The sequence below is a fragment of the Hyperolius riggenbachi genome, chromosome 9 (genome assembly GCF_040937935.1).
Source record: "Hyperolius riggenbachi isolate aHypRig1 chromosome 9, aHypRig1.pri, whole genome shotgun sequence".
NCBI lineage: Eukaryota > Metazoa > Chordata > Amphibia > Anura > Hyperoliidae > Hyperolius > Hyperolius riggenbachi.
Genome location: NC_090654.1, coordinates 48,932,797 through 48,945,663, shown reverse-complemented (window position 1 = coordinate 48,945,663; position 12,867 = coordinate 48,932,797). Strand labels below are relative to the sequence as shown.

Genomic DNA, 12,867 nt, shown 5'->3' with positions numbered 1-12,867 from the left:
ACATGCTCATTTTATCACAGAAGCGAATGTGATTGATAGAGAAAGTGTCTGTAGTGCTTGACTGCTGTCTGATTTCATCTGCATGGGGAAAACACATTCAAGTTTGCACTAGTTCAAATGTTCAAGTGTTCAAATCTCAGCTCTGCCTGTTCAGTAAGCCAGCCACTATTCAGTAGAAGACCTTAGGCAAGTCTCCCTAACACTGCTACTGCTTATAGAGCATGTCCTAGTGGCAGCAGCTCTGGCGCTTTGAGTCCGCCAGGAGAAAAGCACGATATAAATGTTCTGTGTCTGTCTGTGTCTGAATAACATTGGTTCTCAGTTTACCTGTGCAGAAAGCGCAGGGGGGCCCAGTGATTTCTAGTTACTCCTCTGACCATCAGCGTTAGTTTCAATACCCCATGTTTCCTGCACAGGTTCAGGATATTTTTTCCTGAACGCTTTGTTTCCAGCTGGCTGCCCATCTTTCTTTGTGAGAACCTGAGTTTTGCTGGTGTAGATGACAAATGGATAAATAATGGTTTTGTGTAGAACTCTCTTAGTACTTTTTGACAAGTCACATGACCATAGAATGTGCCTCAGGCAAAAATAACTTCCATTACCAGGGTTTGCACGTGCGTGCGTCTCTCTGCTAATTTGTCCGGTGGTAAGAGAGCCCAGGTGTCTGACACTTGTCACTCCTTCATACCTCTCATTATTAAAGGGAAGGTCCAAGCAAAATAAAACAACAAAATCCACTTACCTGGGGCCTCCTCCAGCCCCGTCCTGTGCCCTCGCCAAAGCTCAAGTGGCTCCCGGTGTCCTGCGCTGCAGAAGCCAACCTCGCCAAGTCGGCTTCCTGTGCGCTCCACTGCGCGGGTCACGTGGTTCGGGCCGACGTCAGGTCTGTACTGCGCAGGCGCAGAATTACTGTGCCTGCGCAGTACAGACCTGATGACGTCAGCCATGTCTCAGCCGAGTCGTGGACTTTACAGGGCTTACGGTGGCACAACGGAGGGTATCAGCAGGGGCGTAGCAATAGGGGGTGCAGAGGTAGCGACCGCATCGGGGCCCTTGGGCCAGAGGGGCCCCGAAGGGCCCTCCCTCAACTACAGTATTAGCTCTCTATTGGTCCTGTGTTCATAATAATCACTTCTATAGATACTTTGAATAGTGGCAATCACTAACAAACTGTTCCCCATCCCCTTCCTGCACCTCTAACACTGTAGTTGCCATTGGCAGGTTTTGGTGCGCCGTATCAATTGTTATGTATAGAGTGCTTGGGGGGGGGCCCATTGTAAAACTTGCATCGGGGCCCACAGCTCCTTAGCTACGCCACTGGGTATCAGGATAACATTGCGGGAGCAGACGGACTACAAGGGGCTGGAAGAAGCCCGAGATAAGTATAAATTCTTTTGACTTATTGATTGCAGGTCTCAGGGACACTTTAGGGCTAATCGGGCAGCACGGTGGCGTAGTGGTTAGCGCTCTTGCCTTGCAGCACCTTCTTTCAAATCCCAGCTAGGTCAACATTTGCAAGGAGTTTGAATGTTCTCCTCGTGTCTGTATGGGTTTCCTCCGGGTTCTCCGGTTTCCTCCCATATCCCAAAAACATACAGATAAGTTAATTGGCTTCCCCCTAAAAAATTGTCTCTGGACTACGACATACGCACTACACGATACATACATAGACATATGACTATGGCAGGGACTAGCTTGTGAGCCGCTCTGAGGGACAGTTAGTGACAGACAACGTACTCTGTACAGCGCTGCGGAAGATGTCAGTGCTATATAAATTCTAAATACAGGTAGTCCCCACCTAACGAGCGCCCGACTTACGAACAGGTCGCTGATACGAACGGCATGGATTCTGTATTTCCATGAAAACAAGTAAAAAAAATGTTTTTCAAATTGGACTTGTAGTTTTTGAGAAAACTCTGCAGAAGCGTTAACAGCAGCAGAATAAGGCTATCTAAAGAGAGCACATCTGGCTACCTAAACAGGGTGAAGGGGGCACATCTGGCTATCTGAATGGGGTAGGGGGCACATATAGCCATCTAAATAACTTTTGACTCCACCCATGACCATGACCACATTTTGATGTGTGGCCATGCCCATTTTGTCCAGAGGGGGCGCAAAAACTGTCTTTGTCCCCGAGCGCTGAAAGCCATAGCTACGCCTCTGCATTAAACCCCTATAAAGTACAGCAATGCCTTAGCCATACAGAATGTATTTGTCATCATATCCATCACAAACTTCAGAGATTAGTGACTTATGCTACATAAGTGGGCAGAGCCATGCAAATAAACCCATAACCCCCGCCACACACACACCAGCTGTACCATAAATACAGCCTATAATCATAGAGCTGACCATTTCATCTTGCTTGCAGATGTTTCACGGTTGTTAGACATCATCAAGGCAAAATAAATAAACTGTGCTCCCTACCGAGTAAGCCTTATACAGTAAAGTAACAGTGCCAGATAGTTATGAATATGCATAACATATTAACAAAAACAAGACCTATGTATACGGGCAGAACTATACCTACTGAAGCATTTTCCCATCCAGCTGCCACTGGTATAAGTGGAAAACAAACACATGCACAGAGATGCCTTTACCTGTACGCAAAGAGCCTGGAGATACCTGTGTGCAAAGAGCCTGGACATACATGTGCGCAAAGAGCCTGGAGATACCTGTGTGCAAAGAGCCTGGACATACATGTGCGCAAAGAGCCTGGAGATACCTGTACACAAAAAGCCTTGGAGATACGTGTGTGCAAAGAGCCTGGACATACATGTGCGCAAAAAGCCTGGAGATACCTGTACACAAAGAGCCTGGAAATACCTGTGCGCAAAGAGCCTGGAGATACTTGTGTGCAAAGACCCTGGAGATACCTGTGTGCAAATAGCTGGGATATACCTGTGTGCAAAGACCCTGGAGATACCTGTGTGCAAAGAGCTGGGATATACCTGTGTGCAAAGAGCCTGGAGATACCTGTGCGCAAAGAGCCTGGAGATACCTGTGTGCAAAGAGCCTGGACATACATGTGGACAAAGAGCCTGGAGATACCTGTGCGCAAAGAGCCTGGAAATACTTGTGCGCAAAGAGCCTGAAGATAACTGTGCTCATAGAGCCTGGAGATACTTGTGTGCAAAGACCCTGGAGATACCTGTGTTCAAAGAGCTGGAAGATACCTGTGTGCAAAGAGCTGGGAGATACCTGTGTGCAAAGAGCTGGGAGATACCTGTGTGCAAAGAGCTGGGAGATACCTGTGTGCAAAGAGCTGGGAGATACCTGTGTGCAAAGAGCCTGGAGATACCTGAGCTCAAAGAGCCTGGAGATACCTGAGCTCAAAGAGCCTGGAGATACCTGTGTGCAAAGAGCTGGGAGATACCTGTGTGCAAAGAGCTGGGAGATACCTGTGTGCAAAGAGCTGGGAGATACCTGTGTGCAAAGAGCTGGGAGATACCTGTGTGCAAAGAGCTGGGAGATACCTGTGTGCAAAGAGCTGGGAGATACCTGTGTGCAAAGAGCTGGGAGATACCTGTGTTCAAAGAGCCTGGAGATACCTGAGCTCAAAGAGCCTGGAGATACCTGTGTGCAAAGAGCCTTGGAGATACCTGTGCGCAAAGAGCCTGGACATACATGTGTGCAAAGAGCCTAGACATACATGTGCGCAAAGAGCCTGGAGATTCCTGTACACAAAGAGCCTGGAAATACATGTGCGCAAAGAGCCTGGAGATACCTGTGCACAAAGAGCCTGGAAATACCTGTGCACATAGAGCCTGGAGATATCTGTGCCCAAAGAGCCTGGAGATATCTATGCCCAAAGAGCCTGGAGCTGCCATTGCATTTCAGTGGGGGTGTTTATCGGTATTCACAAAGACTATGCCAAAAGCAGCGAGCCCAAATCCAGTTATCACTCTGTACTGATCTTGCATCTAAAGTCTAGTTGGCTGCTCTGCCTGTTTTCATGTACCTGTTCTGCACAGGAAAACTGACAGCCTGGAGAAACTTGTGTGCAAAGACCCTGGAGATACCAATGTGCAAAGAGCTGGGAGATATCTGTGTGCAAAGAGCTGGGCGATACCTGTGTGCAAAGAGCTGGGAGATACCTGTGTGCAAAGAGCTGGGAGATACCTGTGTGCAAAGAGCTGGGAGATACCTGTGTGCAAAGAGCTGGGAGATACCTGAGCTCAAAGAGCCTGGAGATACCTGAGCTCAAAGAGCCTGGAGATACCTGTGTGCAAATAGCCTTGGAGATACCTGTGTGCAAAGAGCCTGGACATACATGTGCGCAAAGAGCCTGGAGATACCTGTACACAAAGAGCCTGGAGATACCTGTGCACAAAGAGCATGAAAATACTTGTGCGCAAAGAGCCCGAAGATAACTGTGCTCATGGAGCCTGGAGATACTTGTGTGCAAAGACCCTGGAGATACTTGTGTGCAAAGACCCTGGAGATACCTGTGTGCAAAGAGCTGGAAGATACCTGTGTGCAAAGAGCTGGAAGATACCTGTGTGCAAAGAGCTGGGAGATACCTGTGTGCAAAGAGCTGGGAGATACCTGTGTGCAAAGAGCTGGGAGATACCTGTGTTCAAAGAGCCTGGAGATACCTGAGCTCAAAGAGCCTGGAGATACCTGTGTGCAAAGAGCCTTGGAGATACCTGTGTGCAAAGAGCCTGGACATACATGTGTGCAAAGAGCCTGGACATACATGTGTGCAAAGAGCCTAGACATACATGTGTGCAAAGAGCCTGGAGATACCTGTGCACATAGAGCCTGGAAATACCTGTGCACATAGAGCCTGGAGATACCTGTGTGCAAAGAGCTGGGAGATACCTGTGTGCAAAGAGCCTAGAGATACCTGTACACAAAGAGCCTGGACATACACGTGGACAAAGAGCCTGGAGATACTTGTGTGCAAAGAGAATGGAGAAACCTGTATGCAACGACCCTGGAGATACCTGTGTGCAAAGAGCTGGGAGATACCTGTGTGCAAAGAGCCTGGAGATACCTGTGTCCAAAGAGCCTGGAGATACCTGTGCCCAAAGAGCCTGGAGATATCTGTGCCCAAAGAGCCTGGAGCTGCCATTGCATTTCAGTGGGGGTGTTTATCGGTATTTACAAAGACTATGCCAAAAGCAGCAAGCCCAAATCCAGTTATCACTCTGTACTGATCTTGCATCTAAAGTCTAGTTGGCTGCTCTGGCTTATTCAACGGTTTTCACACTTGCCTGTTTTCATGTACCTGTTCTGCACAGGAAAACTGACAGCCTGGAGATACTTGGTGTGTGCAAAGACCCTGGAGATACTTGTGTGCAAAGACACTGGAGATACCTGTGTGCAAAGAGCTGGGAGATACCTGTTTGCAAATAGCTGGGAGATACCTGTGTGCAAAGAGCTGGGCGATACCTGTGTGCAAAGAGCTGGGAGATACCTGAGCTCAAAGAGCCTGGAGATACCTGAGCTCAAAGAGCCTGGAGATACCTGAGCTCAAAGAGCCTGGAGATACCTGAGCTCAAAGAGCCTGGAGATACCTGAGCTCAAAGAGCCTGGAGATACCTGAGCTCAAAGAGCCTGGAGATACCTGAGCTCAAAGAGCCTGGAGATACCTGAGCTCAAAGAGCCTGGAGATACATGTGTGCAAAGAGCCTTGGAGATACCTGTGTGCAAAGAGCTTGGACATACATGTGCGCAAAGAGCCTGGACATACATGTGCGCAAAGAGCCAGGAGATACCTGTACACAAAGAGCCTGGAAATACCTGTGCGCAAAGAGCCTGGAGATACCTGTGCACAAAGAGCCTGGAAATACCTGTGCACATAGAGCCTGAAGATACTTGTGTGCAAAGACCCTGTAGATACCTGTGTGCAAAGAGCTGGGAGATACCTGTGTGCAAAGAGCTGGGAGATACCTGTGTGCAAAGAGCTTGGAGATACCTGTGTGCAAAGAGCCTGGAGATACCTGTACACAAAGAGCCTGGACATACATGTGGACAAAGAGCCTGGACATACATGTGGACAAAGAGCCTGGAGATACTTGTGTGCAAAGAGCCTGGAGATACTTGTGTGCAAAGACCCTGGAGATACTTGTGTGCAAAGACCCTGGAGATACTTGTATGCAAAGACCCTGGAGATACCTGTGTGCAAAGAGCTGGGAGATACCTGTTTGCAAATAGCTGGGAGATACCTGTGTGCAAAGAGCTGGGCGATACCTGTGTGCAAAGAGCTGGGAGATACCTGAGCTCAAAGAGCCTGGAGATACCTGAGCTCAAAGAGCCTGGAGATACCTGTGTGCAAAGAGCCTGGAGATACCTGAGCTCATAGAGCCTGGAGATACCTGTGCCCAAAGAGCCTGGAGATACCTGTGCCCAAAGAGCCTGGAGATATCTGTGCCCAAAGAGCCTGGAGATATCTATGCCCAAAGAGCCTGGAGCTGCCATTGCATTTCAGTGGGGGTGTTTATCGGTATTCACAAAGACTATGCCAAAAGCAGCAAGCCCAAATCCAGTTATCACTCTGTACTGATCTTGCATCTAAAGTCTAGTTGGCTGCTCTGGCGTATTCAACGGTTTTCACACTTGCCTGTTTTCATGTACCTGTTCTGCACAGGAAAACTGACAACGAATGTTAATCAAGACAAGACACCGAAAATTATCGTGGGCTTTTCTCCTGGCGGACTCAAAACGCTTGAGCTGCAGCCACAGGGACGCGCTCTATAGGCAGTAGCAGTGTTAGGGAGTCTTGCCCAAAGTCTCCTTACTGAATAGGAACTGGCTTACTGAACAGGAAGAGCCGAGATTTGATCCCAGGTCTCCTGTATCAGAGGCAGAGCCCTTAATGAGTGGGCTAGTGCATACTTAAATGCATTTTTCACATGCAGAAAAAAAAAGAACTGACAGCAGTGTAGCACTGTGTGTGTTTTTGATATCTAGTACATTAGCACATACATATTCACACTATGTGCTGGGCAATCAGTTTTGAAGCACTGCACATTGTGTGCAAACAGCATGGTAACATGAAAGTCCATAGATTTTCATGTTACCATTCACAGTACAGCTGTGCGTTCCTTCGTGGTCCGATGTAACATTTTACCAGACGACGCCCCCTTTTACCCGTCGTGTTCTATTGTGCTGCAGCGGCTGCCATCCGTGCTATAATGCGCCGCAACATGCATGCTGTGCATAGGGAATGCATGCACTAAGTTGCAATCGTGCATGCCCTTTTTAGCTTGAATGAGCCCTTAACTGCTGTGACATGCACGTTTTCCACATGCTACTCCACACATTGGGCTTGATTCACTAAACCGTGATAACTAATATCACTGTCGCGCTAGCGTTTTGCGTAACAGTTTGCGCACGCTAACCGCATACCGTGTTATAACACACACGCAAAACACTAGCGCGACCGTGATATCAGTTATCACGGTTTAGTGAATCAGGCCCGTGGTGTGCAGAAAACGTGTAGAAAAACGCACACAGAAAACTGACAGATAAGTGTGCTCTCTAAGGGCTGGTGCACACCGAGCGGCTTTTTCAGCGTTTCTGCAGCCGCTTGCGGCTGCGGATCCGCTTGGTCAATGTATCTCAATGGGGTGGTGCAAACCAGAGCGGGAGGCGTTTTGCAGAAACGAAAAATGCCGGGATGAGGCATTTTTTGGATTTCGGATGCGTTTCTGCCTCAATGTTAAGTATAGGAAAAACGCAAACCGCTCTGAAAAACGCCTGTTCAGAGCGGTTTTGCCGGCGTTTTTGTTACAGAAGCTGTTCAGTAACAGCTTTACTGTAACAATATATGAAATGTACTATACTGAAATCCGCTGCCACAATCCGCAAAACGCTAGCAAAACGCCATAGAAAAATAAGAAAAAGCGTTTCAAAATCTGCTAGCATTTTGCGGATCTGCTAGCGGGTTTTGGTGTGCACCAGGCCTTAGTGGTTAGCATTCTCGCATTGCAGCACTGGGTCCCTGTTTTAAATCCCAGCCAGGGCACTATCTGCACAGAGTTTGTATGTTATCCCTGTTTCTGCGTGGGTTTCCTCCTGGCGCTTCGGTTTCCTCCCACATCCCAAAAACATACAGATAAGTTAATTGGCTCCCCCCTAAATTGGCCCTAGACTGCGATACATACACTACACAAACACAATACATACACATGACTATGGTAGGGACTAGATTGTGAGCCCCTCTGAGGGACAGTTAGTGACAAAACAATATACTCCCAGTCTGTACAGCGCTACAGAAGATGTCGGCACTATACAGATACTAAATAATTATAATAATAACTGAATATGAGGACAGGTAACAGTTATAAAGACTGAATGGTGACTATTTGCAGTGCTAATTGCCCTCTCCTCTGTCTTCAGTAGACCAGCGTTAACTAATTGAAATCAGTGTCTGCAAAGCCCATTCATTAAAAATTATCTGAACAGAAAGCAACACTGCAAAGAATTGGAAATTAAAAAAAAAAATGATTTTATCCAAAAGTTACCTTTGCTGTTCACACATAATCCAAAAGACCTGTTCTCTTCCCTTCCCTTCCAGTTAGCTGAGAATTCTAATTCGCTCTTGTCCCAACAAGTTTAGCCTCCTTCTTCTGTATCTTTACTCCTCATGAAAGCAGTTTCTCAAAGCAGAAAGAGTTGCCAAGTCTTTAAATTCGTATAAAAATAAATAAATTAACAAGTTAAAAAAGTAGCTTAAAAAGGTCCCATAAATAAACTTCCCCAAATCCTTCCTTTGCCTTGTTCTCGCTTCGCTTCTTTCTGTCGTTGACTGTTCCAGTTTTGTTTTTTCTTTTCTTTTTTTTGTTTTAAAACATGCACCCTAAAGCCACACAAAAAAGTGCACTGTAATTAATCCTGCGTCCTTCCCTTTTCCCTGCAGCCAATGGATTGAATGCTATTTAAATCTGGCTGCTGAGTCTTGCCAGCCAGGTGAGTGGAGAGTGAGAAGTGTGCGACACAGAATATTATCCCCTCTGCTTTTCAGCACAGGCCTGGAGTGGACACACCCCCTCCTGTCTGACTCAAGAAAAGATTTATTCCCAAACCAAGAGGGGAGAGAGGATGTAATAGAGAGAGCATCTGGCCATGAGGAAAGCCCCACTCACTGGATGAGCTACTCTGATTCTCAAACTTTGGCAGTAGTGTCAATTCCAGGTCATGTTCTGCATACAGTCGGTGAGAGCACAGCACTGGGATGATAATGGGGGTGCAGGTACTAGACAGATATTTTTATCCTATCCCCCCAAAAAAAAGCATAGGAAAAAACATAAAATCAGATGTAAAAACAGTTCTATTCACCATTAGGTGCTGGTAACTTAAAGGGACGTTTCTAGACTTTTTGCTGCCTGAAGCATTGTGACCAGTGAGGAGAGACACATCAGGCTGTGCATTGCAGGCACTGGCACTACAACTTGCCACCTTCTGCTTCTTCCAAGACAGCATCTCCTCCCTGCTGGCCCGCAGCATCTGATCCCCAGGATGCCGGGTGTGTGCTGCACCAGCGCCGCATAACTCACCCGCTGTCAGCAGATTGGCAATGGGGTCACTAGCCACGCGTGAAATCCTGCTTCCTCTCTGACTACAGCACCGCCTCATGTGACCCTGCAGCACGTAACAGGTCACATGAGGCACCGCTGTAGCCATGGACACAAGATGCTGGACAAATGGATGGGGATCCCAAAGCAGGTGAGTGAAGCGGCACCGCACAACTAGGGAGGGGGTGACAGGGAGTGCGAGGATGGGGATATTTGGGGCGAGAAGCCGCTTTTGCTGCATTCTAATTGTCGCCGCCCTTAAAAAAAACCTGAACTGAAAATTAAAGTCAAAATAAACATACACAAGTCATACTTGCCACTCGTGTAATCTACTCCTCAAGCTCTTTTTCCTTTCCCACGTCCTGTTTGTCCACTGTGACCAAGGAAATTCTCTGTCCTCCATTTTGAAAATGGCCATTACCCCATAACAGCTTTCTGGTCAGCACACTGTTAAACTAACCGCCCACTTGAGCCATAGGAAAACATAGACATTACCGGGCATCTCAGTTGTCCTCTCAGCTATAACTGACAGCAACTGATAAATAACTGACAGCAACTGATATATTTAAATTCTGACAAAATGTTGTCAGAACTGGAAGGGATCACTGTAAGAAGAAAATGGTGAGCTTCTGAGAGGAACTGATGGCAAGGTAACTATGTAATGTTTATTTGAAGTTACCTCGTGTTTATTTTAAATAATTTTACTCAGTACAGGTTCTCTTTAAGCAAGTGATTCACGTTGCTTCATGGAAGAACTGCCCTGGCAACATAGGTATAAAACCCCTTGTAGTCCACAGGGAAGCTCTCTTCAGTAATACTGGTCACAGGTAGGATAGTAAAAGGACAAGTATGCTGCTGCTGCTCTCTCCTCTCATGTGGTGTACCACCAATTTAGGGGAAAGACAAAAAGAGAGGCACCCCTTATGTTTAAATGTATGAGGATATTTCGCCCCCTTGAGGCAGGGGCCACTCTTGTCTTTCAGTTTTCTGCATGCGTTTTTCTGCATGCATTTCTCCACACCATGGGCCCTATGCAATTACCTTTTTCTCCTGAGTTTTCTCCCCAGTAATATGTTCACATCTTGTTATAAAATGCATTTGAAACCTCCAACCAGCAAGAAAATACAAAAAAAAATTGATAGTACTTTTTCATCAACTTTAAGGTACTTTTTCAATTGCAAAATGCTTAAAAGTTATTATAAGGAGACTATGAAAATTATCACCTAGGAGGAAAACTGACTTGCATATGGGCCCATTAGTAGGGGTGCGGTAGGTGCGGACCGCACTAGGGGCCATATGCAATTAATTTTTTCACCTGAGTTTTCTCCTAATAGATAATTTTTCATCTTCCATTTAGAATATCTTTTTAGCATGTTGCAATGGAAAAAGCACCAAAAGTAGGTGAAAAAGTATTTTCAAAATTATTTTGAGTATTTTTTTTTTTTGCTCTCGGGTGGTTTAAAGGGTATTTTATTGACAAGTTTGAAAATAATAAGAGAAAACTCAGGAGAAAAAGTGAATTGCATATGGGCCCAGGTGTCACCAGCAGAGGGGGTGACACCAAGCTCCAGGCTGAGGGACAGTGGAGTAGGACTATGTAAATATATACCAAGCTATTGCACAACTCCTCTCTCCCCTGTAGCAAATGGTTTCAGTATCACCCCAGTATAAGCCCTTCCCAATTCCATTCTCAGCAAATGTAACAAGTGAAGATATTGCAAAAAAAAAGTATTATTAGTTTTGTTTAGCCTGGTGAGGTTGGAGGTTTATTGGGTAAGAACGGGGTGACACTATGAGTTTCCGCACCGGGTGACACCAACCCTAATGACGCCTCTGGGGCCCGTGTGTGCTTGAAAAATGTGCAGCTAATGTAATTGACAGAGAAAACTGGCAAAATGTTTTCTCCTAGGTGATATATTTACAACATGTAAATGAAATGCCTTTTAAATCACCAGCAGGCAAACAAATAATCAAAATAATGTTTACAATAAACACTAGGGAACTGTATAAGGGAGGGTGGGGGCCACATGAGACTTTTCAAGATGACATCGGCGTGGGATCATAAATTAAAGGTACCTTACCTGGCAGGGAAGACACCATGATCACGAAGGTGGTTCTCCCAGGGTTAGGCTCATCCATTGCACTCCGGGTGGGTTTACCCCTGCGATTTCCCCTAATTGCTGGAAACTCGACTGCATAATTTGTGATAGTGGGGCACTGCGTTCATGCTTTCCCCTGGAAAAAAAAGTAAGTATTTGTGGTTAAGAACGCCAAAGGACTTGGTATGGACAAGATCTTTGGGAGAGAGGGTGAGGCTTGGCCAACCCCCTCTTCCAGGCCCCCCATCAAATCATTGTCCATGTGGGCTGGTATAGCTTAGGTTGTGGAGCCCCATGCGGCGTGGACTCTGAATTCTGAATATACCAGCCTGTATGGGTGACAAGGAGTTAAAGAGGCTTAGGAGGGGGGGGACCCCATGCTGACAATTTTCTTAAAAAGTGTACTACAGCAAAATGAATGATTCACTAATTGATTTTCCTTCTGGCACGGAGCAATGTTTTAATATTTCACAGCAAGTATGTCCTGTAAGGACCGAGGAATGAAACAATGAGATATTTGGACTCGAGGGATGTGATGATAAATTGGAATCCACTTTAGAATTTGCAGCCTCCGTCTGACGTTCTGCTGTTATTAATGTGGGGATGTTCCAGGAGGTGACTCAGTACTTCGCACTGAACAGACATCTCCTGCGCTGGAGGGCCAGTCAATAAAGCAGAACATTGATACAACTTGCAATGGGCTGAGATTAGCAGATGAGTTCTGCAGATGGTACACAGCTGCCTTGTGATGTACTGCCAGTGTGCAGCCACTGGAGATGGGGGCGGAGTGACTCACATCATGTCACACAGTGATGTCTGCTGTGATCCTCAATGGAGACCATGGATTTCAGGTGGGAGGACAGCTATCTCCCTGACACCCAGCTCTACATCAGGAATGTATGGGGTGATATCTTGTTTCAGATAAAAAGAAAATGTAGACATAATGTTCCAAGTAAGAGTATGATCATAGCTCCCAACTGTCCCACTTTTGGAGGGACAGTCCCTCTTTGGGAGCCCTGTCCCTCTTTCCTCCTCATTTGTCCCTCTTTCAGGACTTTGTCCCTCTTTCTATGTAAATATATATATTTCTCTTCTAAAATGTGTTTGATTGACTCTAAACTTTATTCCCAACCTTTAAATTGATATATTACTCATTTTAAAATGTTAATATGAAGGAAAATAAAGCAGGATAGAAAGGACCAGTGTGGTTTCAATTATTAAACAACATATTTTTCTTATGAAAT

The 12,867-nt window shown here is 46.1% G+C and overlaps 1 protein-coding gene and 1 non-coding gene across 2 annotated transcripts in view; one reads left to right on the top strand and one right to left on the bottom strand.

Annotated features, from left to right (window-relative positions):
• COL7A1 (collagen type VII alpha 1 chain) overlaps nt 1-8,903 on the bottom strand; it is a 331,680-nt gene extending 322,777 nt beyond the window's left edge. Inside the window, exon 1 of the mRNA XM_068254821.1 lies at nt 8,475-8,903. The gene's annotated coding sequence lies outside the window, so the exon portion shown is untranslated. The remainder of the gene's footprint in view (nt 1-8,474) is intronic.
• Nucleotides 8,904-11,597: 2,694 nt separating this feature from the next.
• On the top strand, nt 11,598-11,762 carry LOC137533703 (U1 spliceosomal RNA). Its single transcript, XR_011024188.1, has one exon. It is a non-coding gene; the product is annotated as a U1 spliceosomal RNA (small nuclear RNA).
• Nucleotides 11,763-12,867: the final 1,105 nt, after the last annotated feature.